The following is a 21426-nucleotide window of genomic DNA, read 5'->3' on the forward strand; positions in this document are numbered from 1 at the left end:
GCAGTAGAATTATACTTACTGAGTCTACCGTGTGGCTGTCACACTACTTTCGGGTCCACTTTCATGCATATTTACTGCTTCCCTCTCCCACCCTCTGTGACAGCATCTGTGATTGGTCACAGTCAGACTACCAGCATCTGTGATTGGTTTTGGGTGTAAAAATAAATAAATAATTGGAAAAAAATAACGTAAGATCTCCCGTATATTGATAGCCAGTGCAGATAAAGCAGACGGCTACAGGTTGCAGACCCCAACTGTATACATTATCTTGGCTGTGTATCAAAATACGAGGGACTCCATGCAGCTTTTGTTTTTAATTAATTAAATTAATTTAATTATTGCAATAAATAATTTAAAAAAACGGAGCGCGGTCCCCCCAACTTTAATACCCAGCCAAGATAGAGCAGACAGCTGGGTGCTGGTATTCTCAGCCTTGAGAGGCACATGGTTATTGGACCCTCCCCAGCCAAAAAACAAGCAGCCCTCAGCTATTGGATGTGACAAATCATAGCTGTCATTAACCCGTTTTATTACCCCAATTGCCCATCAGGGCAATAGGGATGAGCTGGGTAAGGTGCCAGAATTGTCGCATCTAATGGATGCAAGAAAATTTGGGGTGGCAGGAAGCTGCTAGTTTAACCATGTAACCAGTAATTCTCAGGCTGGGCCTCCCCAGCCTGAGAATAGCAGCAAATAGCTGTATGCTTTATCTTGGCTGGGTCTCAAAATTGGAGGGGGCCGCACGCCAATTTTTATTAATTATTTATTTAAATAATTTAAAAAAAAAAGCTGTATGGGGTCTTTTGTATTTTGATACACAACCAAGATAACGTGCACAGCTGGGGGCTTCAGCATGTAGCTGTTTGCTTTATCTGCGCTGGGTATCAATATACAGCAGATCATACGTAATTTTTTAAATTATTTATTTTTCCACTCCCCAATCAATCTCAGATACAGGCATGCCGGCAGTCTGACTGCAACCGATTACAGATTCCGTTACAGAAGGTTGGCAGGGAAAGCAGTGAATATGCATGAGAGTTATTGAGCAGGCCCGGAAGCAGTGTGATAGCCGCGTGGGAGACTCCGTAAGTATAATTCTCCTGTTTTAATCTTTATTTTGCTTCCTTTTAACGTGTGCTTGTCATGACCAGTCTCTTGTGAAAGCCACTGTTTAGCTGGCGTTCAGAAGAGAATGTGATTTTTGCTATACATAGCAGTACAGAGGCACTGCTGTGTATAGCACAAGCGATCAGATGATTGCAGGTTCAAGTCCCATAAGTGGACTAACAAAAACAATAAAAAAATAAAGTTTTAAAAAATATGAAAAAAATCTAAAAATTAAAATCACAACTCTTTTTGCTCCATTTAAAGTAAAGCAATTAAAAAAATAACACAAATGTTTCTTAGAACGCTGTAACATTGCAATCAAAGGCAATGAAAACATCTTATTTACCACAAAATGGTGTCAGTAAAAGCATCAGTTCAGGGCGCAAAAAAGCAGGCCCTCACTCAGTCCCATAGAAATGCATTAGATGTTCAAGAGTGTACCAGTAAAGTTTTGTCTAAGTATATACCAGGAAGTATCAAAAACAAAGCAACTTTATTTAAAACATGATAAAAAAAGACAAAAACCGTGTAAAAAAAAATGTGAAAAAAAACACTGACAGGTTACCTAATTTATATAATAGGTGCAGAAGTGCTGCAGAAAGTCCACAACATAAAAAAACTCTCCAAATAGTGATCGTGGGAACGTACCACCAGACTATAACCACATATGACCAGCATGTACAGTACTGATAAACCATTGTAAAAAGACCACTGTATGAAGCCTGATATTACCGCCATATACTGACTATGTTAGGCTATGTCTCCCAGCCCCCCTAGCCTCACCCCCTGCTCTGTATCTCACCTGTGCACTGTCTTCTCTTCCCCTGCACTCTCTTCTCTGCCACCCCCTCTCCCCCCTGCTCTGTATCTCTCCCGTGCACTCTGTTCTCTTCCCCTGCACTCTTTTCTCTGCCGCCCTCCCCCTCGCTGTCTCTCACCCATGCACTGTCTTCTCTCCCGCTGCACTCTCTCCCCTGTCGCCCCCATCCCCCCCACTCTGTCTCTCACCCGTGCACTGTCTTCTCTCCCCCTACACTTTCTTCTCTGCCCCCTCTGTCTCTCACCCGTGCACTGTCTTCTCTCCCCCTGCACTCTCTTCTCTGCCGCCCCCCGCTCTGTCTCTCACCTGGGCAGTGTCTTGTCTCCGCCTGCACTCTCTTCTCTGCCACCCACCCACTCTGTCTCTCACCCATGCACTCTGTTCTCTCCCTCTGCACTCTGTTCTCTGCACCCCCTCTCTCACCCATGCTTTATCTTCTCCTCCGTGCTGTGATGAGTGCAGCCTGCTTACAGCTAGGTGATGCAGAGCTCAGTGCTGTTGTTTACTGGTGTCAAGTGATGTCCCTGCTCTCTGTTCTTGGCTGTATTCATCACAGTGTGAGGAGAGAGATACCGCACGGGGCAGGGGGGGACACAGTTACCCGGGCCCATACTGTATATCACAATGAGCTGTGGCAAACAGCGCTGACAGTGTCCTAGACAGAGAGGGCGATGCTTTTTGTCCAGGACCTGGGCACATACAGGGCACAGATAGCAGCGCACAGGGAGCGGGGGAGAGTACAGAATGTGGGGAGGGGGCGGGGAAGGATGAGAGGGGCAGGAGCTCATCGCACTGTATCTGGTCGGCTGCAGGGCGGCAACATGACGTCAGCTGTGATGTCCGTCAACAAGGTCCAGCTCCTGTTGACGTATCATCACAGGAAGTAGCAAAATCCCGGCAGGAGCAGTCACATTGCTCTGGGCCGGGGGAGAGGGGCTGACAGCAGGGCAGGTAGGTAGTTACTATTTACTTACTAGCTCCAATGTAGCCCAATAGTGAAATAACAAAAAATAAGTAAAATAAGCCGGAAAACCACTTTAAAGAACTGAGATGCTGCAGATCTCAAAAACACTGCTGCTCTCTAATTCACACAGGGAAATAAAGCTTTTGCTTGTACTGTAAAAATCAACGTCTCCTTTATATAAAAAATGCTGCATGTGAACAAGGCCTACGGTTCTACACCAGTGCTCTGCAGATCATATGTGACTGCTGTGCAGGTCCTCACCAGTGATCTTCTGGAGGATCTTAGTTATTAACTTTCCCTTTTCTTTCCCATTTGGTGCAGACCACCATGATCACTTGTTCCACCATAAGTCGTCCCTGCAAAATGGAACACAGAGACAACTTTGGCTTACTACTTTTCTATGACCCTCCTCACATTGTCCCACGTCTAACCATAAAGTGCTATAACCACTGCCCTAGACTTTCATAATGCACTCTCAGTGAACAACAATACTCCTCTGTTTTCTGATAATAACCCTCAATGCATCTTTATATCAATATATTACTCCTGGGCAGGAGCCTACATATGAATGATTGGACACGCCACCAAAAAGTCTACCACTGCACATAAGTGCAGCCATAGAAGGTCATTCCTCACAATTTTTTAAGATACCTGAGAAGTACAGTACAGACCAAAAGTTTGAACACACCTTCTCATTCAAAGAGTTTTCTTTATTTTCAGGACTCTGAAAATTGTAGACTCACATTGAAGGCATCAAAAGTATAAATTAACACATGTGGAATGAAATACTTAAAAATGTGTGAAACAACTGAAAATATGTCTTATATTCTAGGTTCTTCAAAGTAGCCACCTTTTGCTTTCATTATTGCTTTGCACACTCTTGGCATTCTCTTGATGAGCTTCAAGAGGTAGTCACCGGAAATGGTCTTCCAACAGTCTTGAAGGAGTTCCCAGAAATGCTTAGCACTTGTTGGCCCTTTTGCCTTCACTCTGCGGTCCAGCTCACCCCAAACCATCTTGATTGGGTTCATGTCTGGTGACTGTGGAGACCAGGTCATCTGGTGTAGCACCCCATCACTCTCCTTCTTAGTCAAATATCCCTTACACAGCCTTGAGGTGTGTTTTGGGTCATTGTCCTGTTGAAAAATAAATGATGGCCCAACTAAACGCAAACCGGATGGAATAGCACGCCGCTGCAAGATGCTGTGGTAGGCATGCTGATTCAGTATGCCTTCAATTTTGAATAACTCCCCAACAGTGTCACGAGCAAAGCACCCCCACACCATCACACCTCCTCCTCCATGCTTCACAGTGGGAACCAGGCATGTAGAGTCCATCCGTTCACCTTTTCCACAAAGACATGGTGGTTGGATGCAAAGATCTCAAATTTGGACTCATCAGACCAAAGCACAGATTTCCACTGGTCTAATGTCCATTCCTTGTGTTCTTTAGCCCAAACAAGTCTCTTCTGCTTGTTACCTGTCCTTAGCAGTGGTTTCCTAGCAGCTATTTTACCATGAAGGCCTGCTGCACAAAGTCTCCTCTTTAACAGTTGTTCTAGAGATCTAGAGATGAGAAGGTGTGTCCAAACGTTTGGTCTGTACTGTATATGTATTGCCACACTTACATTATTTATATGTTATTTTGCCCATACCGTAACCCCTTAGTGTCAGTTCCATGGCTCTGTTAGAGTATGATTCCGCAAAAAATGTCCCCACACAGAATGATGTTCTCACATTTCTCCACCTGCACAGTAAGATGATCCCCCCACACAGTTTCATGGTCCATCCACACAGCCCCACCTACAATATGATGGTCCCCTCATACAGCCAGCATACAGCATGATTGCCGTTCCATAGCCTTCCATACAGTATGATTATTCTCTAATAACCACTAATACAGTATGATCATCCTTCCACAGCCACCCATATAGTGTAATTCCCCAAACACAGCCCCATATACAGTATTATGTCCCACAGAGTCCACCATACAGTATGAAGATCCTCCCACAACCCCCTTTTATAGTTTTAAGGTTCTTCCACATAGCTCCCCCCCACAAGATATAATGCTTCCCTATGCACAGTACTACCCACAGTTTGATGGTCCCCCATAACAGTATCATTGTCAATACCGCCCATAAAAAAATCTTATACTCACCTAATACAGGCACCCCGACCATTGCAGCTGCCATCTCTGATTCTATCTTCTGTCTCGAAGTGGATGCAGACAGCGCCATGCAGTGAGGCATAGCACCGCTCGACGTCCCCTGCGTGGTGCCGGACTCCAACAGGCCGGAAGTAGCCTACATGTTGCTAGAGTAAATGATTGAACACGGAGCTTATGGCTCTGTTCTTCACCACAGTTGGTAGTACGTACCATTGTATTGAGGATGCCACTACTGTTAAAAGTGACTCAATCAAAACAGCCAGACCAGTGAATCTAGTATTTACCAGATGGCTCGTCCACCCCCGATTATATCCATAACAACCAATAAAATCCCAGCCATGAATACTGAGAGGGCTGAATTTTAGATTCACTAAAATTCATTGGCATCTAGTCTCGGTTACCACCATTTGAAGATGTGTACTATGTACCAAAGTGGTGAGAGAACTCTTTGTCCACTGTACATGGTAGCACAAGGCATAGTTAAATACCCATTTACTTTAATAAATTAAATAAATATCTTAATAAATAAATAAATAGACACAGACAGAGTGTGGATGAAAAGTGGCCGTGATGGTTTATTAAGAGTAACCAATACAATCCAAATAAACATCAAAGATACCAACAAACCTATAAATATATTTTAAACATAAATGCATAATGTTACACCATCATGCAACCAAAAAATACACCATTACCAAGCAAATCCACCCAGGAGACCTGGGTGATTTTTCCACAAGGACACGACTAAAAAGTCCCCCGCCCCCAAACCACTCAGCCACTTCTCAACCACAGACTAAAAATATCCAAACCTATGTCTGACAGGTAAACCCAATCTTGCCTAAATAACCCTGGAGTAAAACCCTCTAAATCAATGTGCCGGTAAGAGAAACCACACAAAACATTAAACAATTTTTCCAGCTCCCTATTAATCCTTTTTTTTAATCTTGTTCATGAACGAGCACCCCTCTATACTCCACACTAAACGCGGTACCATCTCAGAATACACCAATGCAGTGTCTGGGAACCTGGTTTTTATACTCATTAAATCCCTAAGCATCCTAAATAACATTTCGAGAGTATTTAGTTTACCAATATCATTGCCTCCCAAATGAATGATGATTAAATCGGGAAGCGGGGCCTTCAAGATCAAGTCATTCAAAACATTAACCAAATTTACCCACCGTAGGCCCCTGAACCCAAACCAAAAAAATTGAATAGATTCCTGTTGGAATGATACATTTTCAGTGTAGCTCCTGCTATATAAAAATATAAGAGTGTCCTGCAATCCATACCGTCAAAGGTCCTAAAATTGAAAATGATTAAAACAATAAGTTAGGACGAATGTATGCCTTGAACCTCCTCGATTCCCAACGGCCAATGCACTTAATTGTGTCATCGCCTAGCCCGAGCATTGCTGCTTCAGTGGCAGCTCCGATCCTAAATGAATGGGAAGAAATTTTTTGGGAGCTAATATTCAATTTAGCAAGACATTTCTTTAGAACACTATTAAACTGGAATATGGTAGTTGGTTCCCCATTGGCATGAACCAAAAAAGAGCCAGGCACCATGGAACGATAGTGAAACCATTTATGCACATTACTAACCGGACATAACTCTGAATCCAGCACTTTATTTAATGAAATGACCCGACCTTTACCCAATTGATCTCCGAAGAGTGATCAATAATCGGTCATTAGATAATACTACATCGCTCACCGATAAACCAGATAACTGATTTTTACTAATAGCTACTAACTCACTGATTTTCAATGCAGCAAAAAACATCAGAATGAAAGCCGTTCTAAATAAGCATGTTTCGAACGAGTCAAAACATACAAATGGTAATACTTCTCATAACTTCCCAAGTAATTCAAAGGAAATTGGACATCTTTTATCAGGGTGACACCCTGATCTTTTTAAACCCTTTAATACCTGCTTCACCGCAAAGTAACTATTCAATGGGGGACTGCCATGCAGTTTTAGAAAAAATGAAACCCCGGCAATAACCCTTGCCAGTGAAGCATAACTAATGTTTTCATTTAATAAAACACTTAGAAATAATAAAGCTGTATCCATATTTACTGCAGAAACCTTTACATTCTTTACAAAACAGAAATCACACAATTTTTTCCATGCGACCGAATAACCAGCCCATGTTCTACTAGCCACTGAATTTTTGATTGCCCCACCAATCAAACCTATAGAATGTCCCACAGATGACGAGGGCAAGGGGTGCCATCTTGATCGGCATCGGGAACCAGATGCCTAAACTTCGCCCACTGCTGGTGAGAAAGACAATCAGCCACAGTATTCCTGTTCTTATTCATATTAAATGCTGCTTTTAACCAAATATTAAACTTTAAGCAAATTAAAACAAGATGTCTCAATATCTTTGACGCCCAAAAACATTTTGAAGACAGTGTGTTGATACAAAAGACCAACCCTTGGTTGTCGGAAAGAAAAATAATCCTTTTGTTCGCTAAAATTTTTCCCCAGATCACCACTGCTACCAGGATTAAAAACAAATCCAGCACCGTAACATTCTGAATCACCATGTTCTGGACCCATGACTTGGGCCAGCAACCAACAGACCAGCGGTTATGGAGAACTATCCCATAACCCAGAGAACTATCGACACCAGCAGAAAAGGACAAAGCTTCAGATGACTGAAACTCTTCTTGCCAACAAGCTATACCGTTAAAATCCTGAAGAAAATCAATCCAAATAGCCAAATCATCTTTCATGTTCCTAGTAACCCTAATATGCGTCCTTGGGGATTTAGCCCCTCTCGTTGCGTCATAAAGGCTCCTAGAAAACACTCTGCCCATCGGGATGATCCCTAAGGCAAAGTTCAATGATCCAAGCAATGACTGTAAATCTTTCAACCCTACTTTCTCTTTAACAGACATCTCACCAATCAATCTTTTCAGCTTAGAGACCTTCTCCTCAGGTATCCTACACTCCATTTTTTCAGAATCTATCACAATCCCTAAAAACTCCAACCTGCAGCACGGAAACACAGTCTTTTCGTCTGCTAACGGAACACCAAACAACTTAGCCATATCTATAAACTTTAATAAGAACTCTAAACACACTGACGACTGACTACAACCAATGAACAAAAAATCGTCTAAATAATGAATAACTCCCCCTACTGAAACCTCATATTGTAACGCCCATTGCAAAAAAGATGAAAAAGCTTCAAAATACAAACAAGATAAAGAGAAACCCATAGGTAAACACATATCAAAATAAAACTTACCTTCAAAACAAAAACCTAACGAATTAAAACGGATGGATTCACTGGCAACAAACAAAATGCTGTTTTTATATCAGCGTTTGCCAATAAAGCATTCCTACCAACAAGTCGGAGCAAATCTACCGCCATATCAAAAGACGCGTATTTTACAGACGTACTTGCAGTATCAATCTCATCATTTAAAGAGCCACCCACCGAGTATGACAGATGATGAATAAGTCTGAAACTACCCTTCTCTTTTTTGGGCACTAAACCTAATAGGGAGACTCTAAAATTAGCAAACGGAGGAGAACTAAATGGCCCAGCAACTCTGCCGGCCTCCACTTCCTTTTCAATTTTTTCCTTCACAATATTAGGAAGCTCCTTTACCGAAGCCAGATTTTCAAACATACAACAACCTAAACCCTTAAACTCTGGTACAAAAAATCCCTCCGTGAAACCTTTCAGTACCAATTCACGCTTCACCTTGTCTGGAAAAAGGTCGAGCCATGGACGCATTTTTTCCACCCTCACTGGCGTCAATGCTTTTACTAAGTTGTTCTTTAAGTGAAGTCCCTTGGGCACTGGTTTGGGCATTCTTTTTAAAGCACTTAGCCATGGGATGTGTTCCCCCGCAAAATGAGCACTCATGTCGAAATTGACAATTGTTTAACCATTTACATGTCGTCTCATTATATGCAAAACACACCTGTGTCGCCCTGGGCAAGCCAGGGGACACAGGTCACACACCACCACACCCTACATCCCAGGTAGGAACATCTAAGCCAGTGATGGCGAACCTATGGCACGCGTGCCAGACTGGGCACGCAGAGCCCTTTTTGTTGGCACGCGCGCTGTCGCCACACTGCACCAATTTACACTATTGGTGTGGTCGCGCCAACAGTGCAAATTGGTGTTTAGCAGAGGACATCTCTGCTCCTTCTGACACGCCTCCTCTCCTGGGCCGCAGGCCTGTTGCCTAGGAGACGGAGGAGCGTCAGTAGGCGGTGCCGATATCTTGTGGCCGCGCGGGAACTGAACTGAGGACGCAGCGATGGCGCGGGTGTTGCAAGGTGAGTTTTTTTTTTTATTTTTAAGCGGTGTGCGGCTGTGCCAAGGTGTGGGGGACAGAGCCAGCACCGGGGGAACATGGAGCGCACGGGGGAACATGGAGCGCACGGGGGAACATGGAGCGCACGGGGGAACATGGGAGCACAGGGGACAGAGCCAGCACCGGGGGAACATGGAGCGCACGGGGGAACATGGAGCGCACGGGGGAACATGGGAGCACAGGGGACAGAGCCAGCACCGGGGGAACATGGAGCGCACGGGGGAACATGGAGCGCACGGGGAAACATGGGAGCACAGGGGACAGAGCCAGCACCGGGGGAACATGGAGCGCACGGGGGAACATGGAGCGCACGGGGGAACATGGGAGCACAGGGGACAGAGCCAGCACCGGGGGAACATGGAAGCACAGGGGACAGAGCCAGCACCGGGGGAACATGGAGCGCACGGGGGAACATGGGAGCACAGGGGACAGAGCCAGCACCGGGGGAACATGGAAGCACAGGGGACAGAGCCAGCACCGGGGGAACATGGAAGCACAGGGGACAGAGCCAGCACCGGGGGAACATGGAGCGCACGGGGGAACATGGGAGCACAGGGGACAGAGCCAGCACCGGGGGAACATGGAAGCACAGGGGACAGAGCCAGCACCGGGGGAACATGGAGCGCACGGGGGAACATGGGAGCACAGGGGACAGAGCCAGCACCGGGGGAACATGGAAGCACAGGGGACAGAGCCAGCACCGGGGGAACATGGAGCGCACGGGGGAACATGGGAGCACAGGGGACAGAGCCAGCACCGGGGGAACATGGAAGCACAGGGGACAGAGCCAGCACCGGGGCAACATGGAGCGCACGGGGGAACATGGGAGCACAGGGGACAGAGCCAGCACCGGGGGAACATGGAAGCACAGGGGACAGAGCCAGCACCGGGAGAACATGGAGCGCACGGGGGAACATGGGAGCACAGGGGACAGAGCCAGCACTGGGGGAACATGGAAGCACAGGGGACAGAGCCAGCACCGGGGGAACATGGAGCGCACGGGGGAACATGGGAGCACAGGGGACAGAGCCAGCACCGGGGGAACATGGAAGCACAGGGGACAGAGCCAGCACCGGGGCAACATGGAGCGCACGGGGGAACATGGGAGCACAGGGGACAGAGCCAGCACCGGGGGAACATGGAAGCACAGGGGACAGAGCCAGCACCGGGGGAACATGGAGCGCACGGGGGAACATGGGAGCACAGGGGACAGAGCCAGCACCGGGGGAACATGGAGCGCACGGGGGAACATGGGAGCACAGGGGACAGAGCCAGCACCGGGGGAACATGGAGCGCACGGGGGAACATGGGAGCACAGGGGACAGAGCCAGCAACGGGGGAACATGGAAACACAGGGGACAGAGCCAGCACCGGGGGAACATGGAGCGCACGGGGGAACATGGAGCGCACGGGGGAACATGGGAGCACAGGGGACAGAGCCAGCACCGGGGGAACATGGAGCGCACGGGGGAACATGGGAGCACAGGGGACAGAGCCAGCACCGGAGGAACATGGAGCGCACGGGGGAACATGGGAGCACAGGGGACAGAGCCAGCACCGGGGGAACATGGAGCGCACGGGGGAAACATGGGAGCACAGGGGACAGAGCAAGCACGGGGCAAACATGGAGCGCACGGGGGACACATGGGGAGCAAACATAGGAGCACGGGGGCAAACCGACGGAGCACGGTGGCAAACCGACAGAGCACGGGGGCAAGCAAACAGAGCCCGGGGCAAACAGAGCACGGGGCATACATGGCTGCAAAGGTGGGGGAAACGTGCAAGGATGGGGGAAACATGACTGCAAGGATGGGGGGAAACATGGCTGCAAGGATGGGGGGAAACATGGCTGCAAGGGTGGGGGGGAAACATGGCTGCAAGGATGGGGGGAAACATGGCTGCAAGGATGGGGGGAAACATGACTGCAAGGATGGGGGGAAACATGGCTGCAAGGATGGGGGGAAACATGGCTGCAAGGATGGGGGGAAACATGGCTGCAAGGATGGGGGGAAACATGGATGCAAGGATGGGGGGAAACATGGCTGCAAGGATGGGGGGAAACATGACTGCAAGGATGGGGGGAAACATGGCTGCAAGGATGGGGGGAAACATGACTGCAAGGATGGGGGGAAACATGCAAGGATGGGGTACATTTAGCAGGAAGGGGAACATGCCAGTAAGGGGTACATTTACCAGGATGGGGGATACATTTACCAGGATGGGGGGAAATATGCCAGGATGGGGGTACATGAACATGCCAGGATGAGGACAAATGCCAGGATGGGGAACATTTAGCAGGAAGGGGTACAATTACCAGGAAAGGAGACATTTACCAGGAAAGGGGACATTTACCAGGATAAGGCCACATGCCTGGATGAAGTACATTTACTAGGATGGGGTCATTTAACAGCATGGGGGAACATGCCAGGATGGGATACATTTACAATGATGGGGTACATTTACCAGAGTGGAGGACATTTACCAGGATGGGGCCATGATGGGGACAAATATACCAGAATGTAGGAAATATATATCAGGATGGGGATGGGGGTGATGTTTACCAGGAAGTGGCCAGGAAGGGGGACAGAACTACACCACAATGAAGGGGAGGGGGCAACTCGTACGTCTTCATGGGATTTCAGGGTGTTCAGACTTTGAAATGTAGATGTGGATTACAGGGCGACATCTGATTGCATTCCAGGCTAAAATCTCTGACTAATATGCTGCAATTTTTTCCAGAAAGATCAATCCAACTGCTGTGTCTGGAAAGGGCAGGGGCTCAGCTTCAGTGTGTGGTAAGCATGAGTATGATGTCCCCTGCTGAGGAGAAGACGGCAAAGGTAAGGTTACAATCAATTCTTTATATAATAGGATTGGTTGGCACTTCGGAAAAAAAAATGGGTTTAGGGCTACAGTTTGGGCACTCGGCCTGTAAAAGGTTCGCCATGACTGATCTAAGCTAACCAAAAATCCTTGTTGCCTTCCTCCAGAGGCTGATGATTCACACCAGGGGGTGGGCCAGGCGGTTGGCTCCGCCCACCGAGGAGGTCAGCTCTGGAGGCGGGAGAAACCAGGCAGAAAGCTCAGGGAGGAGCAGGAGTGAGGAGCTAAGTGAAGGAGTAGACAGCTAAGATGAGCTAAGGAAGTGAAAGTGAGAGTAGAAAAGTGGAAAAGGAGGAAAGCAAGTGAGGCGACAGAACAGAAAGAGCGTGCAAAAGCCTGAAGGGGTCCAGCTGTGTGTAGGACCAGGTCAGCAAGGTCAGCGACGGCGGTGACTGTCTGGAGGGGGACCGTTTGGAAGTTCCTGGAAGGACCCCGTTGGCTGTGTGCCCGGCGGTCTGGAGCAGTGTTCCGAAGGACAGGCAGCACCAGGGCAGGGGCCTCTCGGACCCCGGCAAGGCTTGGAGTCGCCATAATTTGCCGAATCTGTCAGTGAAGGGGACGTAGATCCCCCAACAATAAAGTCCCGATCGAAGGCAACAGCCCAGCCAGTGTAGAAGAGACACCGCCACCACCAAGGCACCCGTTTCTTAGGGCCAGCGCCTGCGGGCAAAGAGTAGAGCTCCCCCGGTCCAGCTTGAAGCCGGGGAGCGGGTTACCGGTGGGGACCCATCGCAACCAACAAGTACACAAAGGTGCAAGGAAGAGGGACATCACCGTCACCTACCGGGAGAGCAAGTGCAGCCGTCCGTGGGACCGTCTTACCAGCCGTTTGGTTTACCGTAAAAACTGTGTCAACGTCTCAGGCTGAGTGAGTACCACAGTGCCGCAAGGCACAGCGCTGCCCCCGCGTCCCTGCGCCCACCAGGCCCTGCACCTCCCCCCAAACCATCACCGGGCCCCGGGATCACCAACCCCTACCCACGGAGGGGCAACACAACACCTGGCTGCTTCGCATCACCATCCCCGGGACCCCTGTACTGAGCAGCGGTGGTGAAATCACCACAACCGTGGGTGGCGTCACGGACAATAATCATCCCCACACCCAACAACCCCCCTTTCACTCACGGGCGAGGAGTGCCGCTCGAGAAACCCCCGGGATCCGGCCCACCGCTCGAGCCACCACTGAGCAGCAGCCGCCGGACCCGAGCAGAAGGGGTGAGCGTAGTGTGCTGACACCCTCCTCCCCGCCCGCGACAACTTGGCGTCACGAACAGGATCTTACCGCTCTGCCGTCTGGTAGAGGTGCGCCTTGTTACCGCCGGAGGTATCCGGCAGGAAAATTTCAGAAGCCGCCATCTTTGGCGCGAAAAGTTCCCGCTCGAGCGTCTTCTCGAGTAGTAGAGGCGCGAAGGCCAAAAACCCTGCCCCGAGAGAGGAGGGGCCGGAAAGAGCTAAGGGGGACGGAAACAAGATGTCTGCGCCCGACGGAGCCGTTGGAGGAGCGGTGGTCGCAGCCGCAGCGGCACCCGCGGATGGGAATGGGCCTGCCCAGGTCCCGGCCGTACCGGCGGGAGGTGCCGCGGCCCCCGCACTTGCTCAGGTCATCCGTTTTCCTTGCCCTATGCACCCGGAGCTGCCTGGCTACCGCAGTATGACGGGAAACCGGATGCCCTACAGGTTTTCCAGAAAAAGCTTAACCCGTTGCTAGAGCTGTACCCCCTGACTGATAAGCAACGTGCAGCGATAGTGCTAGGCCAGTTAACCGGTGCGGCGGAGCAGGAAGCGGAGACCTGGGCCGAGGGGGACCGGCTCTCTGTAGCCACCATCTTTGAGAAGCTACAGACTGCCTTCGAGACCCGGACTGAAGCTGAGCTGAGGATGCAGTTTTACCAGTGCCGGCAACGAGCTGGGGATAGCATTCGGGACTATGCTCTACGTCTGCAGACCGCCCTCCGCACGCTGAAGCGGGTGAACTCTATCAGTGAGGCGGACAGCAACAAGATGTTAGTGGAGCAATTTGCGCAGGGGATGAGGTCCCCTGAGGATCGTAAACATCTCCGGCTGTGGGCCCTGGAACACCCTGATGTGGACTTTGCTGTGTTAAAGGAGCGGGCTATCAAAGCACTACAGCCCCCAGCTGCCGAAGTTCTGGAACCCGTCCCGTGGCCCGTCGAGACAGCTCCCGTTGTGGCGGCCTCAGCCAAACCAACCTCCCCAATACCTGCAGCTCCGAGCAGCACAGTAGAAGAGCTGGCAGCCCAGGTCCGTCAAATGGACGGAGACCTTGCCAAAATCCTTGCTGCACTGCAACCTCTGACCAGATCTCAGCCTCCAGCACAGATACAGCTTGCTGACAGTCCCGAGGATGTTCCCTGGATGCAGCGGAAAAGTGCTAACAACCCGCGGAGCAGACCTCCAATCTGCTACAAGTGCCGTAAGCCGGGCCATTACTTCCGACAGTGCCCGTTAAACGAGCAACCCCTGGGGCCCCGGGCCAATCCTCAGGAGTAGAACACCGTGGCCCCCCGGACTGGCGAGACCGATATATCGGGGCCCGCCCCATCATCCCCGTGGCTGTGGACGGCATACCAGTGATGGCTCTCTTGGACACTGGATCACAGGTAACTACCATACCGTACACGTTGTACCAGCGGTATTGGGCCATAGACGAGCTGGCGCCCCCAGACAATAGTATAACGTTGATTGCCGCTAATGGACTTCCATTCACCCAGGTGGGGTATAAACAAGTGGCTATGACAGTGGGGCAAGCTGAACTACAACACCAGGGTATGATTGTGATCATGAATGAACCCAGTGATCATAACCCGAAAATAGTGCTGGGAACCAATGTAATGGAACACTGCATGGCTGATGTGTTGACCCTATTGCAACAGCTGGCCGCCACAGCAGCAGGGAGCCGGCAGAGAGCTGTGCAGCGTGAGATCCGAGCTCTGATGTACCGCCAGCATGTAAGCTCAACAGGAGGGGAGATTGGTGGAGTGAGAGTGATGGATGTTGCTCCATTGACTGTGCCCCCTAGGAGTGAGATGATGATCTGGTGTAGGGCAGCAGTAGGGCCTCAGGGGCGTGACTACCCTGCGATGATGGAGCCCATGCCTTCCGAGCACTGGCCCACTGTAATGGCCGCCCGAGGGGTGGTGGATGTGAAGAAAGGGAGAGTGCCTGTGAGGGTGTTGAACTGTGGAGAGAAAGAAGTCAGGCTTCCCCGGTATGCCACCATTGCCAAGCTGCTCACCCTGGACCCTCACACTATCCATGAAGCCAGTCCATCCACACTCCCACCTACAACCAGCACTTCCCCACCCCAGCGGGAGACAAAAGAGTGGCACCAACAGCTACATGTAGGCACTGATGACACCCCTACACATCACAGGGCGGGGGTATATAGGGTGGTGCAGGAGTACGAACAGGTTTTCAGTAAGCACCCCCTAGACTTCGGGCAGATCAAGGGGGTCCAGCACCACATCCCCACCGGTGAACATCCCCCTATCAAAGAGAGGTATAGACCTATTCCCCCTGCACACTCCCAGTGTGCCAAAGATATGTTGAGGAATATGAAGGAGGCAGGGGTTATTCGGGACAGCTGTAGTCCCTGGGCCGCTCCGTTGGTACTGGTCAAGAAGAAGGATGGTACCATGCGGATGTGTGTGGACTACCGGAAGATCAACCAGATAACCCATAAAGATGCCTATCCATTACCTCATATTGAAGAGTCTTTGGCTGCACTGAGAACTGCAAACTACTTCTCGACCCTTGATCTTACCAGCGGATACTGGCAAGTGGCCGTGGCCCCAGAGGACCGGGAGAAGACCGCCTTCACCACCCCGATGGGGCTCTGCGAATTCAATAGCATGCCGTTTGGGCTGTGCAATGCCCCTGGAACCTTCCAACGGCTGATGGAGTGCTGTCTGGGACATTTAAACTTCGAGACCGTCCTGTTGTACTTGGATGATGTGATTGTTTATTCCCAGACGTACGAGGCCCATCTAGAGCACCTGGCTGAGGTGTTCGCGTCCCTTGCCAAGTACGGGATGAAATTGAAGCCCTCTAAATGCCACCTGCTGAAACCCAGGGTGCAGTACCTAGGGCATGTGGTGAGTGCGGACGGTGTCGCTCCCGACCCTGAGAAGATCACTGCCATCCAGAGCTGGCCGAGACCAACTACAGTGAGGGAAGTAAGGCAGTTTCTGGGTCTGGTGGGGTACTACCGGCGCTTTATAGAAGGGTACACGAAGATGGCTGCCTCCATGCAGGACCTCCTCGTGGGACAGACCAAAGGTGGTAGACCCACTGGAGCCCCACTGTCGTGGGAGGACGAGCATGAGGAGTCCTTTTGCCAGTTGAAGGCGGCCTTGACCGGAGAAGAGGTCCTGGCGTACCCTGATTATGGGCACCCGTTTATCCTCCACACGGACGCCAGTAACGTGGGGCTAGGAGCGGTCCTATCCCAGGTCCAGGATGGAAAGGAGAAGGTGATTGCCTATGCTAGCCGAAAACTCCGGCCGACCGAAAGGAACCCTGAGAATTACAGCTCCTTCAAGCTCGAGCTGTTGGCGTTGGTATGGGCTATCACGGAGCGGTTCCGCCACTACTTGGCGGCAGCAACATTCACCGCGTTTACGGACAACAATCCGCTGACTCACCTGAACACGGCCAAGTTGGGCGCACTGGAGCAGCGGTGGGTAGCCCGGCTAGCCAACTATGATTTCACCATAAAGTACCGAGCTGGTCGTGTGAACATAAATGCGGATGCACTCTCCCGAATGCCCCATTTGTCAGAAGAGGAGTGCGAGGATGACGACCTCGAGGAGATCGAGTTGCCTGCGTTTCACCAGCCGCCTACTGAGAGGGTATAAGTACATCAGCAACGGGTGGATCTGGACCCACGGCCCAGTCAAGAGTGGCAGGAAGCTCAGGACCAAGCGCCGGCTGTTCGCCTTGTCAAGACTCTGGTGGAACAAGGTGCTGTGGGAATAGACCCTGCCGCTCCAGCTGAAGCCCAACGCTTGTGGAAAGAATGGAAACGGCTTTACCTGCACCAAGGGAGGCTGTACCGTGAGCTGATCAACCCGAAAACCCATGAGAAAATATGCCAGTTGGTCGTTCCTCAAGCTGACGTCGCTACTGTCCTGCGGGCCTATCATGATGGTGCTGGCCACTTCGGGTGGAAGAAGCTGGAGATGCTGTTGAGGGAGTGGTTCTATTGGAGTGGGATGCGTGAATCGGTGGAAGCCTGGTGCCGAGAGTGCGGTCCTTGTACGCTGAGGAGAAAGGATGAGACTAGCCAGAAGGCACCCTTGCATCCAATAATCACCCATCAGCCGCTGGAGCTGGTCGCCCTAGACCATGTCAAGCTCACCCCTAGCCGAAGTGGGTACACCTACGCATTGACCATGGTAGACCACTACTCAAGATTTATGGTGGTGGTCCCCGTTAAGGACCTGACTGGTCGAACTGCTGCTCGAGCGTTCCAGGCTTATTTTTGCCGACCCCATGGGTACCCTGAAAAGGTGCTGACTGACCAAGGCCCGGCCTTTGAAGCAGAGGTGTTCCACGAATTCTGCCAGTTGTACGGCTGCAAGAAGATCCGGACCACCCCGTACCACGCCCAAACCAACGGCATGTGCGAGAAAATGAATCACTTGGTCCTGGGGCTCCTCAAGACGCTACCCCTGGAAGAACGGAACATGTGGCCGGAAAAGTTACCCGACTTGGTCGACATGTACAATAATATCCCGTCCAGCTCGACGAAGTGCACCCCAGCGTATCTGATGAGGGCTCGGCCTGGCCGCCTGCCGGTGGATCTGGAGATGGGGTTGGAGGCCCCAGAAGCACTCCCGTCGACGGCAGAGTGGGAAAGTCGGAGGAGAGCACAATACCGGCAAATCCAGGAATATGTGGAGAAAAACCACAATCGAAGTCGAGAACAGCAGGAGCACCGGTTCAATCAGAAGGCATCCGCGGGTCCTTTCCAGCCAGGAGATGTAGTGTTGAAACGGAAGAGGAAGGCCCACAAGCTGGATGATCAGTGGGAGCAAGTCCCTTACGTCATACAACCCACAGAATGGGGAGATGGGAAAGCCTACCAGATCAGCCGTGACCAAGGGGGCACCCTGGCCACAGTTTCCCGGGACCATCTAAAAAGGTGCCCGCCAGCGTTGAAGGCAGAGGCTGAAGTACCGGTTCCTCCACCAGCAGAGAAGGCAGCAGAGGTAATCCACACTGTAATGGGTGACTTCCAAGCAAACTGGCCTACACAGAACGGCGCGGTGATTCTTCCAGTGATACTGTTCCCACAACCCGTGGATGAAGAAGTAGTGGAAGCGGTTAACCGTGAGCCAGAACCAGTGCCAGTGCCCAGGGATGAACCTGTACCCAGCTCCCCTACACCTCCGCCTGCCCCACACTATAGCAGGGAGGAGGAACCAATTGTTCCCTCTGTCCCACTGTCTGGCACCACTGACACCGGGCCCCGAAGGTCCACCCGACCCAACCTAGGTAGACCCCCACTTAGGTACAGGGAGACCGTTCTGTGAGTAAAAGGGGTCCGGAAATGAAAAGGAGTGGTTGTTTGTTTGTTTGTTTAAAAGTTGAAAGAATGATAAGAAAATGATACCAAGTACCTCACCTGATTTACCATGATTTTCAACCGGCTGGAGCCGGCACCGTTGTCCCCGTGGGGACCGTTTAAAGTTTTGCATGGGAACTATCCATGGACAAGCCCGTGAACTTGCAGGGCAACCACAAACGTTAAGTGGCTTGTAAATATGTTGTTTACCGTTACCGTTTTCCGCAATGCCGCCTCCGGAGAGGCAAGTTGGAGGGAGGGCCCTCAGCAGAGCAGGCTGGGGCCCAGCCACCAAAGGAACCGGTGGCTACCCTCTGGAGGGAAGGACAGATCCCGCTCGGGTAACTTGTGCTGGACTGTGGGTCAAGGGGTGCTGCCTGGGCTTTAGGGGCAGCATCAGGGCCAGGTTGCTTGGGTGGGAGAGAGCGGAAACCGTAACCGTAAACCGTTATGCAACGTTAAAAGAAATGTAAATATGTTATATTACTATGTTATCTTTTTCAGAAAAAATAAAACCGGTGTTGGACGGTAGCCCGCGGACGGTCTGCATTTTGCTAAGGGGGAATGTGTCGCCCTGGGCAAGCCAGGGGACACAGGTCACACACCACCACACCCTACATCCCAGGTAGGAACATCTAAGCTAACCAAAAATCCTTGTTGCCTTCCTCCAGAGGCTGATGATTCACACCAGGGGGTGGGCCAGGCGGTTGGCTCCGCCCACCGAGGAGGTCACAGCTCTGGAGGCGGGAGAAACCAGGCAGAAAGCTCAGGGAGGAGCAGGAGTGAGGAGCTAAGTGAAGGAGTAGACAGCTAAGATGAGCTAAGGAAGTGAAAGTGAGAGTAGAAAAGTGGAAAAGGAGGAAAGCAAGTGAGGCGACAGAACAGAAAGAGCGTGCAAAAGCCTGAAGGGTCCAGCTGTGTGTAGGACCAGGTCAGCAAGGTGAGCGACGGCGGTGACTGTCTGGAGGGGGACCGTTTGGAAGTTCCTGGAAGGACCCCGTTGGCTGTGTGCCCGGCGGTCTGGAGCAGTGTTCCGAAGGACAGTCAGCACCAGGGCAGGGGCCTCTCGGACCCCGGCAAGGCTTGGAGTCGCCATAATTTGCCGAATCCGTCAGTGAAGGGGACGTAGATCCCCCAACAACAAAGTCCCGATCGAAGGCAACAGCCCAGCCAGTGTAGAAGAGACACCGCCACCGCCAAGGCACCCGTTTCTTAGGGCCAGCGCCTGCGGGCAAAGAGTAGAGCTCCCCCGGTCCAGCTTGAAGCCGGGGAGCGGGTTACCGGTGGGGACCCATCGCAACCAACAAGTACACAAAGGTGCAAGGAAGAGGGACATCACCGTCACCTACCGGGAGAGCAAGTGCAGCCGTCCGTGGGACCGTCTTACCAGCCGTTTGGTTTACCGTAAAAACTGTGTCAACGTCTCAGGCTGAGTGAGTACCACAGTGCCGCAAGGCACAGCGCTGCCCCCGCGTCCCTGCGCCCACCAGGCCCTGCACCTCCCAAACCATCACCGGGCCCCGGGATCACCAACCCCTACCCACGGAGGGGCAACACAACACCTGGCTGCTTCGCATCACCATCCCCGGGACCCCTGTACTGAGCAGCGGTGGTGAAATCACCACAACCGTGGGTGGCGTCACGGACAATAATCATCCCCACACCCAACAACCCCCCTTTCACTCACGGGCGAGGAGTGCCGCTCGAGAAACCCCCGGGATCCGGCCCACCGCTCGAGCCACCACTGAGCAGCAGCCGCCGGACCCGAGCAGAAGGGGTGAGCGTAGTGTGCTGACACCCTCCTCCCCGCCCGCGACACACCCCTTTCTTCATACCCTGAGAATTATGTCTTACCGGATTGTTTCTCTGTGGGAGCATCAGATTTAACCAGAGCCCTACATATTTTACCCCCCATTTAATGTGTGAATGAACCGCCATCTTTTGCCTGAACAATTCATCGTAGATCAACCATGCTATGCCACCAAAATTGCGGTAGGCCTCCAGTATGATGTCCACATGTTGAAATAAACCGCTACACCATTCAGACCTCTTTTCCCCTAGAACAGCAGCATAAATCGAAAAAGCTTGGATCCAGCTGTTAAATGACTTAAAAGACTTTTTTCTATCATCAGCCTACTGCTTATCATCCCTCTTATCCGACCTTTGCTGCTGTTCCCTACCTAGTGGTAATAACGTAAATAAATCAATAAATTCCCCATTCCAGATTCTTTCCTTAACCGAGGTACTCAAATGAAAGCCAAGCGGCGACAAATCACATGTGATAGCCTCCTTAAGGAAAGAATCAGGAATACCCTGGACTCTATTACTGTTCAAGGAGTTTACTAAAGGCACCTCCTGACTATTTCCTTTTAAAATATCCACTAGTGTATTAAATACAACATCTTTAAAATTATTAGGGAAAATGTTCTGCACAGGGAAAGGGGTAGAAGGCATCTCACCCCTCCTGCCGTCCTGTTGCTGAAGGCTTCCATCCGACCCGTCGTCACTGGACCCAGTCCCAGCAGCAGACAGATCCTCTTCAGGGCAA

The 21426-nt window shown here is 51.0% G+C and overlaps 1 protein-coding gene across 2 annotated transcripts in view; it reads left to right on the plus strand.

Annotated features, from left to right (window-relative positions):
* Positions 1 to 21426, plus strand: part of LOC142310279 (uncharacterized) — a 69419-nt gene that overhangs the window by 38342 nt on the left and 9651 nt on the right. The window lies entirely within an intron of this gene.

Source organism: Anomaloglossus baeobatrachus, chromosome 5 (genome assembly GCF_048569485.1).
Source record: "Anomaloglossus baeobatrachus isolate aAnoBae1 chromosome 5, aAnoBae1.hap1, whole genome shotgun sequence".
NCBI lineage: Eukaryota > Metazoa > Chordata > Amphibia > Anura > Aromobatidae > Anomaloglossus > Anomaloglossus baeobatrachus.